The sequence below is a fragment of the Danio aesculapii genome, chromosome 3, assembly GCF_903798145.1.
Source record: "Danio aesculapii chromosome 3, fDanAes4.1, whole genome shotgun sequence".
Lineage (NCBI taxonomy): Eukaryota > Metazoa > Chordata > Actinopteri > Cypriniformes > Danionidae > Danio > Danio aesculapii.
Genome location: NC_079437.1, coordinates 1434861 through 1455814, shown reverse-complemented (window position 1 = coordinate 1455814; position 20954 = coordinate 1434861). Strand labels below are relative to the sequence as shown.

Below are 20954 nucleotides of genomic sequence, written 5' to 3'. Positions count from 1 at the left end.
GTCCAGAAATATCTTCAGCATTTTCAAAGTGAACTGGCTTATTATTATCGTCAAGCTCAGCCACAACATAATCATTTCTTCGAGTGACTTCTATGCTATTTGTTACATTTGTGAGATCAAAAATATCAATCTTCCGGTCACTTCTATATAATGTGCTTATTATTTTACCAGATCTATTTCCTTTAACTTCAATTGGAAATTCCTTTGTAAACTTGATTTTGTTAAACTCCTCTAATGCCATGAAGGATTGCCTGCTTACTGTTCTTCCTCTTCTTGAATCAATTCCCTTTCTCCATTTTTCCTCCCAAAAGTTGTTATCTGGATTATCAATTTTATCCAATACATGTTTTTCCAAAAATGATTTATGTGTTGGACCTTTGGGTTCCCTTGTGCTATTACCCTCTGAATTTTTATTGGTGGTGTTTATGGCACTGCTTGAATTCCATCCTTCAGCAAAATGTCCCTACAAAAAAAAGACAAAGGTAAGCAGTTAAATGTACAGTTAATGAAACCATGCACTCATTTTGCTAACCATGCACTCATTTTGCTATCTCTGAATGAATTGTTAGTTAACGAGGAGCCAAAAAGCAGTATAACATCAGCTAGAAAGAAATCCACAAGAAGCACACTAGTGGGTTTTCTTTTAAAATGTGTAAGCACTGTTACGGCAATGCCTGGCAACCAAACTACTAGGGTGTCTTTGACTTGTGAAAACAGTGACTTCCCATTTTATGGGAAGTCTACATGTACATGTAAATTTGTAGAAAAAGAAAGAGTTTATCCTTTGTCTTTTAAACAAAAAATTTACACACACGACATTGCAAAAACATGTTACATTATGCACTGTCAGGAGCTAGCCAAACCAACAGGTGGTGATATAACCCTTGATATAAAGCCAAATTGGCCATTTACAGTTTTTTATGATTGCTTAAGCACAGTTTCAAAATTAAGACTCATTGTGTCAAAACACTACACACAATTTCCACATCCACACACACAAACAGCAGAACACATCAGTTCTTTTGCAAAATGAATCACTTCATTCAAAACTTTACAACAATAAAACAAAACACAAGTTTAACACCATACTGAACACACAAGCTTCATTCGAGAATAATCTGTTTGCTTCAATTACACACTGCTGTTATCAATCTTAAACACTTGTAACATTTCACTTGTAACTCAAACACTTGTAACAAGTTGCTAATAATGATATAATCTGGGATTGATTTTTTCAGAGATGTTGCTATAAAGTACATGAACATACTGTATTCACCAAACAGCAAACATAAGACCAGCACTGCATACTGATGCAAATATTTCTTTATCTCCACATTGTAAAACCATTCATTTTGTCCATGCTAAGAATGCAGTGTACACTGAAATCAGAGCAGTCTGAATACTGTATAGTGCACAAACACTGAAAACTGTTCAGGATGTTCTTTTATGATTATTTCTCTGAATTTCTCTGTAACACATCACATTATTGTTCAAACCCATGTTTATATTCCTCTTGTTCCTCTGTGAGTAAAGCATTCTTTTCTCCACATTATCCACTCTCAATCTAGTCACAGTAAAACACACCAGGTTCAAACATAAATACAGTGAGTACCGAATTCTGTAGTACGATTTACTCTTAGCTGCTGACCAAGGGTGCATCTCACTATTAGTTTTACTCGATCTTAGTGCCGCATTTGACATTATCAACCACAATATCCTCATAAATCGCTTAAATTCTACCGGTGTCCAGGGACAGGATCTACAATGGTTTAAGTCATACTTAGCTGACCGTTACCAGTTTGTGAATATTAATGGACAGCCTTCACAAGTCAGCGCAGTAAAGTATAGGGTGCCTCAAGGATCAGTTTTAGGCCCTTTGCTGTTTACAATATACACTACATGCTACGACTGGGAGACATTACTAGAAGACATGGGATCAGCTTTTACTGCTATGCAGATGAAACTCAATTATATATTTCAACTAAACCTGACGAGATGTCTGAATGGTCTAAGGTAACTGAATGTATTAAAGATGTTAAAGACTGGATGACCAACAATTTCCTTCTCTTAAACTCAGACAAAACAGAATTATTACTTATTGGGCCTAAATCCTGTACACAGCAGATCTCACAACTCGACCTACAATTAGAGGGATACAAAGTTAGCGTTAGCTCTACTATAAAATATCTGGGTGTCATATTAGACAGCAAATTTACTTTTAAAAATCATATATCCCATGTCACAAAAACTGCCTTCTTTCATCTGAGAAATATCGCTAAGTTACGAAGTATGCTATCCATCTCAGATGCAGAAAAGCTAGTCCATGCTTTTATGACTTCTAGGCTGGATTACTGTAATGCTCTGTTTGCTGGCTGCCCCGCATCCTCTATTAACAAACTTCAATTAGTACAAAATGCAGCTGCCAGAGTTCTTACCAGGTCTAGAAATTATGATCACATCACCCAAATTTTTTCATCCTTACACTGGCTGCCTGTTAAGTTTCGTATTGAATTTAAAATATTGCCTCTTACCTTTAAAGCTTTAAATAATCAAGCTCCTGTTTATCTAACCATCCTTCTGTCTCGCTACAATCCAACTCGCTTTTTAAGATCTCAAAACTCAGGGCTTCTGGTAGTACCTAGAATAGCAAAGTTAAGTAAAGGAGGTCGAGCCTTCTCATTTATAGCTCCTAAACTCTGGAATAGCCTTTCTGATAACGTCCGAGGCTCAGACACACTCTCCCAATTCAAAACTAGATTAAAGACCTATCTGTTTAGTAAAGCATACACTCAGTGCATCACATCGGTATGATACATAAATGTGCTCCACGTAGGTTTCTGCATCTCGTTTATATACACGATGAACAGCAGCTATGCTAATTATTCTCTTTATTCACTATTTCCACCTGGGGATACTCTTCCCGAGGCCCTCAGACTACGCACTACCACTGATTCAATCCAAGACCAGCAACGAGATGAGCCAAAGGTTTTCATAATCCTGGACCAGGCCATATCCTGAGCAGCTGCTGTGGTGGTCATGGAGGAGTGGAGAGCATGAGACTGATTCCTGTGACACTCCAGGGACAGACGAGTCTTCACTGAGGTCCAGCATTCTCTAACCTCCGGTGCCTTGACTGCAGCTCTGCACAAGACGTTTGGCCAGAGGAGAAATGGTCGTGCCCAACTGAGTCTGGTTTCTCTCAAGGTTTTTTTAATTTTTCACTTTTACCAATTGGTGATGTTTTTCCCTCTCCGCTGTCGCCACTGGCTTGCATGGTTCAGGATCTGTAGAGCTGCGCATCGATGGATTTGCTCTTCAGTGTTTGGACTCTCAGTAGTGATTATTAAACCACACTGAACTGAGCTAAACTGAACTTAAACACTACAAACTGAACTACACTGTTCCTATTTACTATAATCTTCTATGTGAAGCTGCTTTGAAACAATCTACATTGTAAAGGCGCTATACAAATAAAGGTGGATTGAATTGAATTGATAGCTAAATATTGCCCTGTCCTAACAAACCATATAACAATGTAAAGCTTATTGATTCAGCTTTCTGTTGATGTATACATTTCAATATCAAAAAAATCCTTCCCCATCCCCTGTCATCTGTTAACCATTATTCCTCCTTTTCAAGCTTCCTCTTCCAGCGACATTGCCCTCCATATTTATTGAAGATTAATACCTATAGCTATACTACTGTAAACACATTTTTGAAGACTAATAGTTTACAGCTAAACTTTCCCATTGCTTTTTATTGTGGTTAAAGCTGATTGGTGTGTCTACAGTTTTGCAGCAGTGTGTGTGCTCATCTGATGATGGTGTTTAACCCTTTGGTTCATGTGTGCATTCATTTGAAGGCATTTGCTTTGAGATTGCAAGAAAATGACATATTTAAAAATTTCTGTGTCAAACGCATCCAAGTGTGTTTAGGGCAGTGTTTCCCAACCCTGTTCCTGGAGGCACACCAACAGTACATATTTTGGATGTCTCCCTTTTCTGACCCATTAACTTCAGGTGTTGGAGTCTCTTCTGATGTTATGGTTAGTTGATTCAGGTGTGTTTGAATAGGGAGAGGTTGAAAATGTGTACTGTTGGTGTGCCTTCAGGAACAGGGTTGGGAAACACTGGTTTAGGGTTTTGCAAATAACTGTGTGTAACGTTTTGCTAAATGTGTGACGCTGACAATGTTTGGCTAACTGTGGGAAAAGTTTCATTTTAGTGTGTAAGCAATCGTAAAACACTGTAAAAGCCTAAAAGAATTCTGGGCATGTGTAGATGGAGGGTTGGAGAGTTTTATAAATGAAGGCATGGCTATCCACAATCACTTTCTGATTGGGATTATTGTGTATCATTCCCAGGCAGGGAAGATTGCATTGCTACTTTGCATACCGAATACTAATATGATTTACTATTCCAAAAAACATCAACAGTGCATCAACTTAAATGACTTCATCCTGTTACACAAATATTTTTAAAATGTAATATAGCATCGTTTTTGATAATAAATCAAGTTAAAATAATCCTTTAAGTGTACAAGTTGGAGTAATTTAAGTTTTTAAATGTTTACGGTGTATACATGCATCTTAAAATCTCACCTGCAAAGCATTTTGATTCAGAGGACACAATGCCCACAAGGCAAAAAGGAGGAACACAGATGTCATCATTTCAGCTTCAGCTCATCCGCTGTGGGAAATATCTATCTGCTGGAGAGACTTCAGAGCGCCAGGTTTTGATGAGGTAAGGGAAGAGTAATCCACCCTGTGTGCTGGTAAGAGCATCAATAAAGAGAAGACGAGTGATCAGATTTGCAACTGGCAGATAAAGATAGACAATGATAAAGACTACAACAATGTATTCAAGAATGCAGTTAGTCTGAAACACAATAAACATAATGAATAAACTAAATCTTTCTCTCTCTCTGTGTATATATATACAGTTGCAGTCAGAATTATTAGCCCCCCCTTTGAATTTTTTTTCTTTTTAAAAATTTCCCAAACTATGTTTAACAGAGCAAGGAAATTACAGATGCGGCTGTCAGGAAAGGACCGCACACACACACACAGGAGAGTTCACACTGCATGACTTCAAAATAGAAAGAATCACAGACAACTTTGTCCAAACTACGTCTCACAACCAAACAAACGCGAGAAGTGACATGGAAACAACGCGAGGTCACGTGATATATCTTTCGACAATAACTACATAATGGAAAAAGACTTTTCGACATGATTGTGATATTGCTCAGATGACACATCAAACAGACACGGTGCTCCTGCCAAATTCACACTAGTTTTTCTTCCATTTCTTAAGTCATAAACTGAAATGAGTACTTTAACTTCTCCCCCTGCTTCCCGCTGGCCTGCAGGTACCCGAATGCTGCTCTCTCATTGGCTGTAGGCGATCGCTGATGTTATTTTCAGTCAGAACACATTTCACAAGGCATGATTTGAATCTCCGTCAGCTCCAGATATTTAGCATGCCAAATATCTCATGGGTGTCGGGAACTCATCTGCGATTCTCTCAGATCGCGTCTTTGATATTTCATACTGTGCGATTGTCACTCGCGTGCACGAGTGCCGATTTGCCTGTGATTTCAGACATTTGTTGGCGATTTCTCAAAACCTGTCAGTGTTTATTAAAATTACAATAATACCTATTATTAATGACTAGAAATGTTTTCCAGTTGTAGGAATGAAAATGATCATATGCATTTGTTTATATAAAAAAACATGTCTTTCACTAAAGAAGGTCCATACTGACTCCAAAGGCAGATACTGATCAGATCAGGGCCTGGTGTGTGGACTTTGGGGGTTTTACGATGTGGTCACATGTTGATTGGTCAGTTTAAACGTCTCAGCATTTGGGCTTTAGTCACATGGTCAAGAAAGATACAAAATAGGTGGTAAAATGCTGCTCTGCCTCTTTTCTTTTCCTGGCCTGTCTTTTCCTGGTCTGCGCTCTCCTGCTCTGCTCCTCTCCTCCTCTGGAGTCTATCTTCTCTGACTCTACTGCAATCAGGCTAACTTCTGGGCCTGCTCTCTTTGTCTCTCTCTCCCTTCCCCTGTGTCTCCTCCTACCTCTTGTAACTTTAATTTTACATTTAAGCTGGGTACAATTTATATCATTTCATATTTGATCATTTTATACAGTTATTTTGTAACTAATTCAGTTGTAACTATAGAGAATTATTGTCATTAAATCATTTCATTATCAAGTACTTGTGAATTACTTTTGATTTAACATCAACATTTAATTGCTCCATATTGTAATGCAATACAATCACATAATATCAACGCTCTCCCACATTTATAGCTATTAATACTGCCCAAATTTCCGTTTTTGGTATAAGATTGCAGAAGAATGGTTTGACTAGAAATGTACAGTTTTTTTACCATCAATACTGAAAACTTTAGTCATTCGGCAGAACTACAGTTCAAACCGCTGCGGTTTAAAACCCATTCCTACACATTAATGGGAAAGTTCACCCACAAATCAAAAGTCTGTCATCCTCCTTCACTTTTTCCAAATCTTTATGAGTTTCTTCATTCTGTTTAACACTGAAGAAGATAATTCAGAAAATGTTGGAAACTTTAACCATTGACCAGATGATTCTTAAAGGGCACATAGTTTACCTCTTTTTTATGATTTAATATTAATATTATGGTTCTTCTGAGTGTGCCAGTTTAGGTTCAGTTTAAAACACAATTCAGATTTTTTTATTATAATGGGTTAAATAGTGTCATGTTGGGGGCGTGTCCACAGCTCGCTGATTTATGGGTGTGTTGCTTCACATGTAGATTAGTTTTGGCTTCCCGCCAACGTACCAAGGGGGCGGGGCCATGAGCTCACCCGCTCAGCATTTGCAACAGAGTCTGACAGGCAGACTGCGAGAACGAGCTGGAGTGTGAGGTACAGCATTCAGTCGTACATGTACGACTTCGACACAGACCAAGCAGAGAGTTCAAAATCATTTGTGTCTTTGTACAGTTTTACAGCCAACTGTGTGCTAGTTTCAAGTGCCGAGCTTGTACACAGAAACTAATAACCACGCACACTGAATTAACTTTGACTGAGGCACCGGATGCGCCACTCGAAGCCGCAACACGGCACAGCAGACACTCTCTGTGGTGCGGCAGAAACATGAAGTGTCCCGAATCGTCGCGCCACGCATTTTTGAATTCTAAACATAGGTTTCTGCAGCGGTCCGCGGCGCCCAGCCGTCGACTTGAGTGTACCCTGATAGAAACCTATGTTTAGAATTCTAAAACGCATGCTAGTTAAGATCACAGGGTGCTTCTGGGATCGCGAGAAATGCAAACGGCTGAAGTATAAGGTAGACTCAATGAGACGTACACATGTTTACAAACCTACCTAAAGATACAACCAATAATTCCGATTAGAGCGATAATGTGGAGAATATTGCTCTTGTGTTGAGCCCAATGAGCCTTGCATCTAAAAACAGAGCAAGGGTGTTCCTTTAATGATATCGCTTCGACTCACGCTGAAAATGGCGGACGTGAATTAACAAGCTGAGGATATGATGACGCGCCTGTCAATCAATATTGGTGGGCGGGGGGACCGCACTCCTACGTAAAATTGCGGTCGGTTTGAAAATCGCTCCAATTGGTCCACCGTTTTTATGTTGTTAAGTTGAAAAAAATGCACTGGGTGGGTTTATATCACCCCAATATGACGGTCTATACACCATACATGCACATATGTCTGTCCAAACAGCTTGAAAAGTTAAAAGAAAAAATGCCCAAGCGAGCTGTAATGTAATGTGTCTATTTATATAGCGCATTTATCGCGTACGGCCATACACCCAAAACACTTCACAATTATGAGGAGGGTCTCTCCACACCACCATCAGTGTGGAGCATCCACAGGACAACAGTGCCAGTGTGCTCACCACACACCAGATATAGGTGGAGTGGAGAGACTTTGATGGAGCCAATTCGGTGGACGGGGATGATTGGGAGGCCATTATGGTTAAGAGCCGATGGAGGGAATCTGGCCAGGACACCGGGCTTACACCCCTACTCTTTACCACTGCCCCCTGCTGGCCTCACTAACACCACTTCCAACAGCAACCTAGTTTTCCCATGTGGTCTCCCATCCAGGTACTGACTAGGCTCAGCCCTGCTTAGCTTCAGTGAGTAACCGGTCTTGGGCTGCAGTGTGCATGGCAATAAGCTAGACGTGTGATCAGAAGCCAAGATCAGAGGGTCATGTCCCAGCACCAGCAGGAATTGTAGGTGATGAAGTGAATAACTAGCACTCTCACCACCATTAATACCACAAGCTAAGGTGACCTTTGGGCAGGGCACTGATCCCCCAATTTCTCCCTAGGGGCTGCAGTAATGGCTGCCTATTGTTTGTGTGTATGCGATTGTATGCACACTTGGATGGGTTAAATGCAGAGCACAAATGGTAACAGTACTTGGCCACACAACTTTCACTTTCACTTTTGTATTTGTTTTTCTTACTTCGGAAGTCAATAGTTACATATTTCCAACATACAAATATGTTTTGTGTGCTTAACAGAATAAGGAAACTAGTTACAGTTTAAAACCACATGAGGTAGAGCAAGTAATAGGTTTTGGGTGAACTATCCCTTTAAAGCGTAGTCCAAACAAAAGGCTCTTACTGTATGTGAACTGCTTTGATTTATTAAGTCATGAAGCCGCAGCTTCCACTTCCATCTTGCCAGATATCGTGATTATAAGAGTTGTGTTTTTTAATACTAATACCGACAGTGTTAAAACAATTATTTGGCATTTAATCAATTGGAAAATTACTTTTATGGTTAGCAATTCTGTATCTTATCTGCAAAATACAATATTTAAACTTATTTGGTACATTTATGGGGGAATTTGTTTCTTTTTTATTTAAATATTTGGCAAAGCAGTTTTGATGCCACAAAATGGCAGGCAGCAATACATTCATTTATTTATTTATTTTATTTTCCTAAACATGTTGGTTCTGGTGTTATTGTTTATTTATTTTCTAGAAATAAGCCTTGTGGAATAAATGGCATATAGATCTGTCTGGCAGTCTGGGCTCAAAACATAACAGGCACTAAAACTACACTGAAAAAAATTATTCAAAGATGATTCCTTGGATTTACTCAATTTTATTTTACGTTACGTGGTTGTAAACAATTTATTTGGGCTGAATTTAAACAAACAGATTAAGTTGAACACTATTAAATTTAAGTTGTTTGTTTAAATTCAACACAAATAAATTGTTTGCAACAGTTTTGCATGCAACACTTTTTTTTCAGTGTATTTAATCAAACTGAAAATGAAAGTAACTTTACCACTGTCGTTTATCTAATATTAAAGTGGCTCAAGAGATTAAAATGTCATCTTTAATACATCACTGACAACACAGATCACACTAAAACGGTAGGCATTAATAAACATGTCTTACTTTGAAGTCAGTAGAGCCTGATGGTACATCTGCTGAAATCACCCCGAATGAACCGAGTTTAGCATCCTTTCAGTCGTCAAATCGAAAGAGAGACATCCTGTTTACCGCAACATTACATAATAAGCGCCAAGGGCGGACTGGAACACAATCTACAGTCCCTCAGGTCATCGGTAAATACACTATTACTGGCTGAGAGTTTGATAAATGTAACGAGGGTGCGTGCGTGCGTCTGCAGACTTGGATCCAGGCGGGCAGATCTACGGCGCACGCACCTATTGTTCCCGATGACGCAGCTCAGTATTATTATGAGCCTCCAGAACTTTATCATAATCGTCACACTGAGCCAAACGCGACACGACGAAGATGTAAAAAAAAATACTGTTTAGCAAACGTGAAAATTAAGCACTTTTAATTAGATTAAGGTCGATATAAGTATATGTCAATACGTAAACAAATTGGAGTAATACAATTCAATGTTCAATGCTCAATTTTAGCTCACTACATGCAGCTAACTACATGTACTACATCTCATTTGCTTAAGTAGGCTAACTTTCTTTTCATATTTTGTTTGTTTGTTTGTCTTTAGCTTGAATGAGAATGCCTTTCTTGGGAAGTTCTTTTGAAATTTTATTTTAAACTAAAACTGCTTTGTATTCATTCATTTTCTTTTCAGCTTAGTCACCACATCCAGGGTCGCCACAGTGGAATGAACCGCCAACTCATCCAGCATTTGTTTTAAGCTGCAACCCATCACTGGGAAACACATACACACTTATTCACACACACACATACACTACGGACAATTTAGCCAACCCAATTCACCTGTACCACATGTTTTTGGACTGTGGGGGAAACCGGAGCACCCGGAGAAAACCCACACGAATGCAGGGAGAGCATGCAAACTCCACACAGAAACGCCAACTGACCAGCAGAGGCTCGAACCAGCGACCTTCTTGCTGTGAGGCGGCAGCACTACCTACTGCGCCACTGCGTTGCCCCTACATTGTATTCAATTACATTTAATATAATGCAATCCTGTTTTAAATTAATTTTTTATTTTATTTTTGGTTGAAATGCCGAATAAGAAGTAAAAAAAAATGTTTTACTCAAACTGTCATATATTTATATATATATATATATATATATATATATATATATATATATATATATATATATATATATATATATATATATATTCATTCATTCATTTTCTTTTCGGCTTGGTCCCTCCATTAATCTGGGGTCACCACAGCGGAACGAACCGCCAACTTATCTAGCACGTTTTTACGCAGCGGTTGCCCTTTCAGCCGCAACCCATCACTGGGAAATTTATATATATATATATATATATATATATATATATATATATATATATATATATATATATATATATATATATATATATATATATATATATGCACAGAGAAACTCACAATTATAAGTGGTCTACTAATTTTGTTCATAGCTATACACTATATATATTGATATATTAACAAAAAAGTTGACTTTATATGTGTGCTCAAGAATATTATCACTTGTTGCAGAATTTTTATTGTAACAGAATTTGTTACAACGAAAAATAATATGTTTGGCATGTTTTAGAATAATGGAAAGTTTTCACAATTTGTAGCTGCAAATAACAAAATATAAATACTAATGACTTAGACCATTTGTTATACCCTTAAACTGTCAACGCATCCTGAGAGACACAACTCAAAAAATCCTTTAATCATATATCAAGCATTTAAAAACTTTTACTAGGTCCAGATAATATATAAAAAAACATGAAATAATTTTTGCTTAAATGATTGGGTTAAGGATTTTTAGATATTTAGTCCAGGAACAAGACAAAAACTGTAAGTGAGAAAAGCATTTATTTATTTTTTGCAGGGTGTTTATAAATAACTTTATTTTTTTTTTTTCAGTTTGCATGATGAACTTGGATGCTGCAAGGATTCAACCCCATTGAAAGAAGACTGGCAGTCTCTAGTGATATTGTTGCCAATAAGTAAATGTTTTAAAAAAATTCAGATGTAGTTTGTAAGGTAGCTAAATGATCCTTGGAACTTTAGAAAGGAGTGAATTGTTTGTTTAAAAGGATTTGTCTGGTATACCACTGCATTCTCATCATTAATCCATATTACACTGCATTGTTTGGTTATCATTTAGTTACTTTCAGAATGCATCTTTATATAAGCAATAAAACAAATATAAGCAATAAAATTTATATAAGCAAGTTTCCTCTATATGAAAACTTATAATTATAGGCTAAAATGAATCATTAAACTATCAAACTATGTGTGTTTTTATGTGTTCTAATTAAATGAATCTAAATAAATTTGCAATTGGGCTTTATCTGAAACAGTATGGTGAGTCTGTTGTGTTGTATATTTAAACTTACTTTCTGATACATTAACTTAGCTTTTATATTTAGCTAAGAATGTTTTAAAAAGTATAAATTTATATATGTATGTATGTATATATATATATATATATATATATATATATATATATATATATATATATATATATATATATGTATGTATATATATATATATATATATATATATATATATATATATATATATATATATATGTATATATATATATATATATATATATATATATATATATATATATATATATATATATATATATATATATATATATATATATGACATTTAATATAGTGGAACCATTATATAAAGTAAATAATAATAATTATATTATCGTATGCCATAAACAATATTTATTTTCACATCATTTGATCATTTATTTTTAATACTGTGAAATATTAAACTGTTAATACACTTTCCAGTCTTCCTCTTGTCATTAAAATGTTATTAGAATATGTTGTTAAAATATTGTGGTGCAGAAATGTGAGTCTATGATCTGATTCGTCATGAACAGATGATTCTTTTGAGTCAATCTTGAATTAATGCATTATTTTGTTTAATGAAATCAGTGTGAATGATTCACAAACTGTACTGATCTTAGGTTTGTTTTCCTAAAGAATCATTTGTAAACGGTGTTATTTTCTTTATTTCACTGGATTTGCCTGAGGCACAGCGCCACTTAAAGGGATAATTCACCCAAATATGAGATCTAAACTTGTATGTATACAGGCTTAATTCAATATACTTCAATAGAAAAGGTCTAATGAACCATTACTTGTTCATTTTCATCTGATGTATAGACTATATAGACTACGTTTGACACCTAAATCGGCTCCTGCAGAGCAGTTTAGTGTTCATGATCACATCATTAGCCGCGTTTACACTATCGCGCCTAAAGCGAGCGAGCCAGGGCGAGCCAAGGCCAGACGCGTTTCCACTATCACTTCCGGGGCGTAATCGGGCCAAAGCGGGGCTTCCTTGGGGCCAGCGTCCGGCCTTTTTCGGCCCGCCGAATACCTTGGGCCAAGGAGGGCCAACTGGGGCTTCGGGGCGGGGTTACGTACAAAGGCGGAGTTTTCCTGTCAGGTAAAGAGGAGACAAGATGCTTTCTTCCCTTACATTTGTTTTGCTATCATCGTTCTCGTCGCTCGGCTGCTCTTTTGCGCCTTGCAGCCAAAATCTGTGTTCGAAGTAAATGCCGCCGAACTCGAATGTCCTTATCCAGGGATCGCTGTCTGGCCTTACACCAACAGACCACAAACAGTAAAAAAGCAATCGCTTCGGTGTTCTCCATCTTCCAGCTCTCGTAGTGATGCCAGGTTGTGTTTGTGGTTATAATTTGAGTTTTTTGTTCCCGCTGAAGTGGGCGGGTTGTGTGACGGGTTGTGTGACGTTTGATTCGGGGGACGTTCTGGGGGCGGTGTTTGCGTGACGCGCTGCGAGCAACTAGCCCGACAGTGGAAACACGACATGATTTCGGCCTCATTTCTCAACCTCCCGGGCTATTGGCCCGGCCTGGCCCGATTAAAGCCCTGGCTCGCACTGGCCCAATAGTGGAAATGCGGCTATTACTGCTCTATAAGTGCCCCCTACTGGCAGACAGTGAATAAGACCTTTTATTCAGACTGTCAAATATTTTCAGCAGTTGCTTTATGTAGCATAATTTGACCAAACCAAATCTCAAGAGTTCCCACTTAGATATGCTTGGCGTATAAAGCAGGTTTGGCATGCTGTCCCGGGAGAGAACCCTGAGCTCGGAGATATTTGAGCCCAGGGCTCCCGCCCTGTCGATAAGCATATCAGGAGATCCGAGATCAGGTAGGTCTCGAGAGCTCCCCCTTTAGAAAAGGGAGGAAAAGGAGGAGATGGGGTGGAAGGGGGGATTCTTCCAAACGAAGATAGAGCAGTAGGGAGAAAATGATCCATTTATAGTAAACTAGGATCACTCTGATTGGATTATTACTGATTACAGATGAGTGGCCAGACGTGCTCAATCATATCACGTGCTCCTCTCGAAATTAGTTTATGAAACTTCACATCAAACCATTATGTTTATTAATCATCTGATTATTTGTATTATTGTGCAATATAGTGTGCATGTTTATTGTGTATTGCCATACACCCAGAGCTTTATAATCGTGTGAGGAGATCTATCCTCACCACCACCAGTGTACACCTCCACCTGGATGATGCAATGACATTTATGCGTTAAGTAAATAACAGCTTGCAGTACGTCTGTGTAGAATATTCATTCATATTTATGGCTCAGTGCTGAAACGCATCAGCAGGGATTGTAGGTGGTGGAATTGAATAACCAGTGCACTCACCACCCTCAATGCCACAGCTGAGGTGAGTCCCTTAAGCAAAGCACTGATCCCCTATCTACTCCCCAGGAGCCACAGGAATGGCTGTAAACTACTTTGGGTGTGTGTTCATAGTGTCTGTGCACTTGAATGGTTCAAATGCAGTGCACAAACTGTTCACACCAGACGTGGCATGCATGAATGAATCGCTTTATTCACGTGTAAATAGACGGGTGAACATTTTGAGTTTACTCGATTCATTCGTGTGTCAAATTCGCTTCACAATAGATGCAGATTCGTGTCATGGGCGGAGATTCTGTCTACTCGCTGACTCAAGTTTCATTGCTAAATGGCTAACATGGATTTTACGGAGTAGCTTTGCTTTATGTGCTTTAGGAAGGCTGAAAAACAGCGTAGATTCATTCAGCCTCGTGGCTGAGTCCACTAGACACTTTTAAAGGTGCACCCAGCTCTGTAACTTCATCAACTCCTCTAGAAACTGTACCCATATTACGGATGATGGAGGCTTTCAGCCGTGCTTCTGACTGAGCAAAGCCCAGTTTGATGAGCTGTTGTCCGGTGACGACGGGAGGATTTTCCCTCGGCATACCAACAACAGGTGCTACGTCATAATCACGCCCCTACAAGAACAAGCTCCTGATTGGTTAACGCGATGCAAATGTAAGTTCAGACTTTCCAACTCAAGCAAATTGTGCCAAACATGCAAATCGCTAAATTCGTGCTGCTTCAATCGAGTGAATCACGTCAATCGCGCCACCTCATTATCGTGTACAGAGCCGCAGGATGTTTATTTGTGTCTTTGCGTTGACTTAACATGTAAATCTTGATGCTTCATCCCCATCTGGTGTGAACGCACCATAACTACGGGTCACCATACTTTGCTACGACACAACTTTCACCTTCACATTTGGAGAGATAAATGAAAAGCTGAGAGTTATATTAAAATAAAGTGTCCTTTTGCCCATTTGTACCTCTAAATTTTCAATAGACTATGCCTAACATGCCACCACAGAAAAAGAATTCAAATTGAAGTTGAGATTCCTAAAAGTGTGATTTCCAGCTTAAAATGTTCCATTTAATAAGATATTTATTAAAAATACTGATAAAAATACATATTAAACATTAAAACAACTTAAATAATCATTTCCAAAAGCAGTGTTCATTATGTGGTTTGAATCGTAGATCATACTTATTGCTGAACTGAAATAAAAGATTCAGTAAATTTACCAAGGGCTCTATTTTAACGATCCATGCGGAAAGTCTAAAGCACAGAGCGCAAAAGCATGTCCGAATCCACTTTTGCTATTTTAACAACGGAAAAATCCACTTTGCGCCGTGCCGCATGGTCTAACAGGGTTGAGCTTATTCTCTAATGAGTTATGGGTGTTGTGCTGGATCATCTACTACATATTAGTATTTAGTCATTTAGCTTCTTTTAAATTGTTGTTGCCATAGATACATTCTGACAGTTAGAATCAGTTATTAGCCTCATTTAAAAAAGAATACCATACAAGAAGTCACTTACAATCCTCTCATCCTGTGATCATCTGTAGAAGCATTGTCTGTAAGTTTATTATCTGTTTGTATTTATATTCTATCTCAGATGTTATTGTTATGTACATAGAGAACTGTTGCTCATTTTATGTACATCTTTTCACTCTTTTTCAACATACTCAATGTGGCATGGAATAAAGCAGCATTCTCCCACAATCTCACGTGTTGGAAAGAGTTTATCTGTCTGTCTAACTTTGGGAGGAGAGACACCGGAGTGAGGGCAGAACAGATGTGTTTTGAGAATAAACCAATCAGAGTCTCATCTTCCTTTCCCTTTAAGAGTCAGTTGTGTCACGCCATGGTGCATTTGCTATTTACAAGGCGGACTTTGTAAGTGCAAAAACTGAACGCTTCACTAGAGAGAAAACGGTTAAACAGAGCATCTACAGCTCGAGAATGAGAGATGAGCCTCTTCATTCTTTACATTCACTTTCGTGGATAAGGAAACATGTTGTACGAACAGACATCTATTAGCCTAAACATAATTAATTTAGTTTATTAAGCGCAAAGATTTGTTTCAAAACTATTTCTAAATTAAGTTCTAATTTCCAGCAAACGAATAAATGAACAATAATAATGAAGTGTGGTCAAAAACCTGAGTTATATCCTAATACACATGCTGTGCCCCATATGGTCTAAAACCTGACAGGTGGACAAATCTAAGCTTGTTTTAATAAAACAAATATAAATATGCATATAATGAATAATACTGCTAATAATAATAACCTTATACAAAAGCAAATAGTTATGAATAAACTGAAAAAGGCCCCCCAAGATGAAGACATGACAGTATGTTTTTTTATATTTATGTAGGCTAGAAAATAATAATTTCTGTAATATTTTAATCCTTTAATTATTTTTCACATGTAAAGATATCTGCGTATTGCTGTACACCCTATGTGTATTAAGTAATGTGTAAGCGAGGCGCACAACATGCGTTCTGTGCTGGACTTTAGACCTCCTCTTAGCTGGTCTATTCTAGTTCCTCAAAATAGCAATGCGCCTCAACACGCCTCCTTTTTCAGACCAGAACACCTATGGGCGCACATATGAGCGCAAATGCATTTGCTATTTAAGCAGCGTGGTGCAAAACGTCAAAATGACTCTTGCGCCGATCTGAAACTAGCAAATTAAAATTGCTTGCGCCACATTGTGCCGGGTGTATGATAGGACCCTAAATGTTATTAAGATAAGTGGTTGCAAACAATGTACAAGAGCTTCATTTAAACAAGCACATCAAATGTAGTAATGTTCAACTTTGGTAGTTTAAATTCAGCCCATATAATTAGTTTGCAACCACTTATCCTAAAGGGCACCTAGGTTAGCCCTTTTTTTCAGATTTAATATAAGTCTTTTGTTTCTCTAGAATGTTTCTGTAAAGTTTCAGCTCAAAACACCCATCAGATTTTTTATTATACCTTTTATTAAATTCCTATTTATACATTTTTGCACTGGGTGGCGGTTTTGGTGTACTGCTCCTTTAAGGCTAGTCCTCCCCGCCCACTGTTTCTACGTGCCTTTCTGCGTGCCTTAATCTCCTCCCTCGGCAGCGTCAGACAACAGACAGACTTAAAGGAAGCAGATCTCACGTAGCGTTTGTGAGAAATACTACAGTAAGAACTTTACCAATTAGTATTTGTTGTGCAGTTGCATGGCAGGGTCACACAAAGTTCACGCGCGCACACACACACCGCAGTAGACACACACACACACACACACACACAGAGACAGACAGACAGAGCGCCCGTTTAGCTTTGCACTCTTTTTGCACGCAAATGTGACATGATACAGGTTAATCTCCACTGCTGTATGGATATCTGTTATGTTAATGTACAACATAAACCTGATTTAACGTCCACAAACCGGGACTGAAACGTCTTCTTTTATAATTGTTCTGACACGCAGCTGTGCTGAAGTAAAGCTAAGCTAAATCGCTGTAATTCATTACACACATGCTCTGTTTTAAAACATTTTAAACATGTGAAACTCACTCTTGATCACATTTGATGATGATTGATGATCCTAACGAACTGAACACACCTTTTATTCCCGGTTGCTTTGTGGACATCTGGTCTTGTTTATACGATTATACACGTGACTACCGGGACATGTTAATACGTGCAGCTGTCAATCAATATTGGTGGGCGGGGGGACCGCTCTCCTACGTAAAGTTGCGGTCGATCTGAAAACAGCTCCAATTGGTCCACCGTTTTATGTTGCTAAATTGAAAAAAAAGGACTGGGTGTGTTTATTTCACCCCAATATGATGGTCTAAACACCATACATGCACATATGTCTGTCCAAACAGCTTGAAAAATAGATTTTTCACCATAGGTGCCCTTTAAAAAATGAGTAAATCCAATGAATCTTTTTTACAGTATCAACTCATTTAAACCCAGTAACTGTAACGACTGTATGGAATTGTCAAGAAATGAATAGAAACATTAACACACGCAAGGTTTCAAGAACAAGTACATTTTATTTGACATTCAACATTTTAGATGTTCATTTAAGGGTTACATTCATTCATCAAGGATAAATCAGGAATTATTTAAATGCATTCATAATAAACACAACCAGAGACTGACAAATTTGCTGATAAAAGTTAAGATATCAATTTTATTCATTCAAATTTTTCTATACTATTATTCATTGATGAGTATAACAAGACTTTCTGTAAAACTTATTCTGATTGGTCGATCACAACATTCTGAGCCAAGTCATTCATTCCCACGTAAGAACCAATTAGTTAGTGTAGGTTTCGTCCAGCTGAATTTTCCATCAGAATAGCTCCCTCTGCAAGCTTTGTATTTAATTAAAGACTTAGTAAACTATTACAGATCAGATCAATGTTAAATGACTAACTCTTTAGTTTTGTGTAATCAGCCGTGTAATCGTTTGGAAAACTGACATCCTTTGTGTTGGGCTTAATTCTGCAACAACCAGTTGGATGTATGTTATCCCTTTTGTACTTCTACACAGGGTTTCAAAGGAAAATGAACGGTAAAAGAGAAGCAAATAACTCTGAGAGAGCAAATCCAGACCCCTCCTCGATTGCAATCCCTGCAGCAGTTTCTGCAATAGCAGTCTCAGCTGCACCTTCCACAACCGCAGTCTCAGCTGCACCTTCCGCAAACGCAGTCTCAGCTGCAGCCTCTTCAACTGCGGTCTCAGCAGCACTTTCCTCGAATGCAGTCTCACCTGCTCCTTCCTCTATTGGAGTTTCATCTGCGCCTTCCTCTATTGGAGTCTCATCTTCACCTCCATTGTTCCAAGTCTCGGCTGTATCTTCCATTTCCAACACTTGTCTTCCGTTTCTGAATGTTTTGTTTACTCTAAGAGGTTTGTTCCGTTGCATGTTTTCTAAGTGTGGAGAAATATCTTTCGATTGTTCGAAGTGAATCGGCTTGTTATTGTTGTCAATATCAGCCACAATGTAATCATTTCTTGGATTGACCTTTAGGCCATTTCCTTCACTATAACTGACATCATACATTTTAATTTTTGTGTTACTTCTAAAAAGTTCCTTTGCGTTTGGTGAATATCTTTTATTTGTAATATGAACCGGGTAGTCTCTTGGGAACCTGATTTTATTAAACTCGTTTTTTGACCAGAAGGTCTGTGTTTGTGGCATATACGTCCTATATTTAGTTGACTTGGTCCACACGTTTTCCCAAAAATTGCTAGATGGATTGCGAGGAATATGATCTACCACATGTCTCTTTATAAAAATATCAGGTGTTGCACGCCTGGATCTGATGTGAAAATTCATGCAAGTACACAACAAATCTGAATGTGCACTAACAGAGTTTATGGCAATGTCTGAATAAGATCCTCCAGGAAAATGTTGACTTGGTTTGTCTTGCTGAAACACCAGAAAACTGCAGTCTTTTTCCACCTAAACAGATAAAAGCAGTAGTTAGTAATGAAGTAATCTACTACATTTATATTGTGTATTTTTTATTGCGTATGCCCGTACACCCAAAGCACTTTACGATTGTGTAAGAGGTTTCTCCATCCACTACCAGTGTGATGGCAGCCACAGGACCACAGTGCCACTGCTTCACCACACACCAGCTGAAGGTGGTGAGATGGAGATACAGCCAATTCGGTGGATTGAGATGATTGGGAGGCCATGAAGGGTAATGGCAGAGGGAAGGAATTTGGCCAGGACACTGGGGTTGCACCTCTACTCTCTACGAGAAGTGTCTTTTTTTTAATGAAGGGAATTTTAAAGACCACAGAGAGTCAGGACTTCAGTTTAACCTGTCACTTGAAAGACGGCACTCACTGATAGTATAGTGTCCCCGTCACTATCGACTTAAGTCTGACATCTCAAGAAACGGCTTACATGTCCAAGCACTATATCAACTGTATGGGGAGGCTCAACAAAATGTAATAATAAACATTTACAAAGCGATGTAATGCTTTTGAAAATCATATATATGTTGAAGTTAGATATTAGCCCCCCTTTCAAGAGTTCACACTTAGCTGATGATTGATTATAAAGCGTGTTTGGCATGCTATCCCGGGAGAGAGCCCTGATCTCATAAGATCCTCGAGCCCGTGGCTCCCTCCTGTTGTCAAGGCGAGAGGGGAGTTTGAGCTCAGGTAGATCTCGAGAACTCCCCTGCTGTAGTAGCTAATGAACAAATAGAGATTGTTCTTAAGAGAGAACTACTTACTAGGAGCATGTCTATGGTGGCGTTTTGAATTAGTCAATTAGCTTAAGTTGCATGTTTTTGGATGGTGGGAGGAAACCGGGAAACCCACATGAGCACGGGGAGAACGTGTAAACTCCGCACAGAAACGTCGGCTGGCTTGATAAGGAATAGAACCAGTGACGTTCTTACTGTGAGGCAACAGTGCTAACCACTGGGCCACTGTGCCACCCATCTAGGAAAGGAGGAGGAGTAGGGGGGGAACGGGGAATTCTTCAAAACAAAGATGGCTATTATATGGAACTTAGGGTATTTATAGTGGCTTAGGAATCGTCTGATTGGTGAATGATAAATTGAATAATGCAGGGCCGGCTGCAAGCAATCATAAGCACGTGATCCTCTCGACATTAGTTTATAAATAAACTTCACTTGAATGTTTTTCTTTTTTTAAATATTTCTCAAATGATATTTCAAAGAGCAAGGATATTTTCACAGTACATTATAATTATAATGTTTTATTTCATCAAATCGTTTACGCGACTCTGTAACCTCCCATTGTGTCGAGTTATTAAGTTCATTTGC

At 38.3% G+C, this 20954-nt stretch overlaps 1 long non-coding RNA gene across 1 annotated transcript; it reads right to left on the bottom strand.

Annotated features, from left to right (window-relative positions):
• Positions 1-76: 76 nt before the first annotated feature.
• On the bottom strand, positions 77-9655 carry LOC130217529 (uncharacterized). Its single transcript, XR_008835875.1, has 3 exons — positions 9438-9655; positions 4601-4770; positions 77-463 (listed from the first exon to the last, which is right to left on the bottom strand). It is a non-coding gene; the product is annotated as an uncharacterized LOC130217529 (long non-coding RNA).
• Between the last annotated feature and the right edge of the window lie 11299 nt (positions 9656-20954).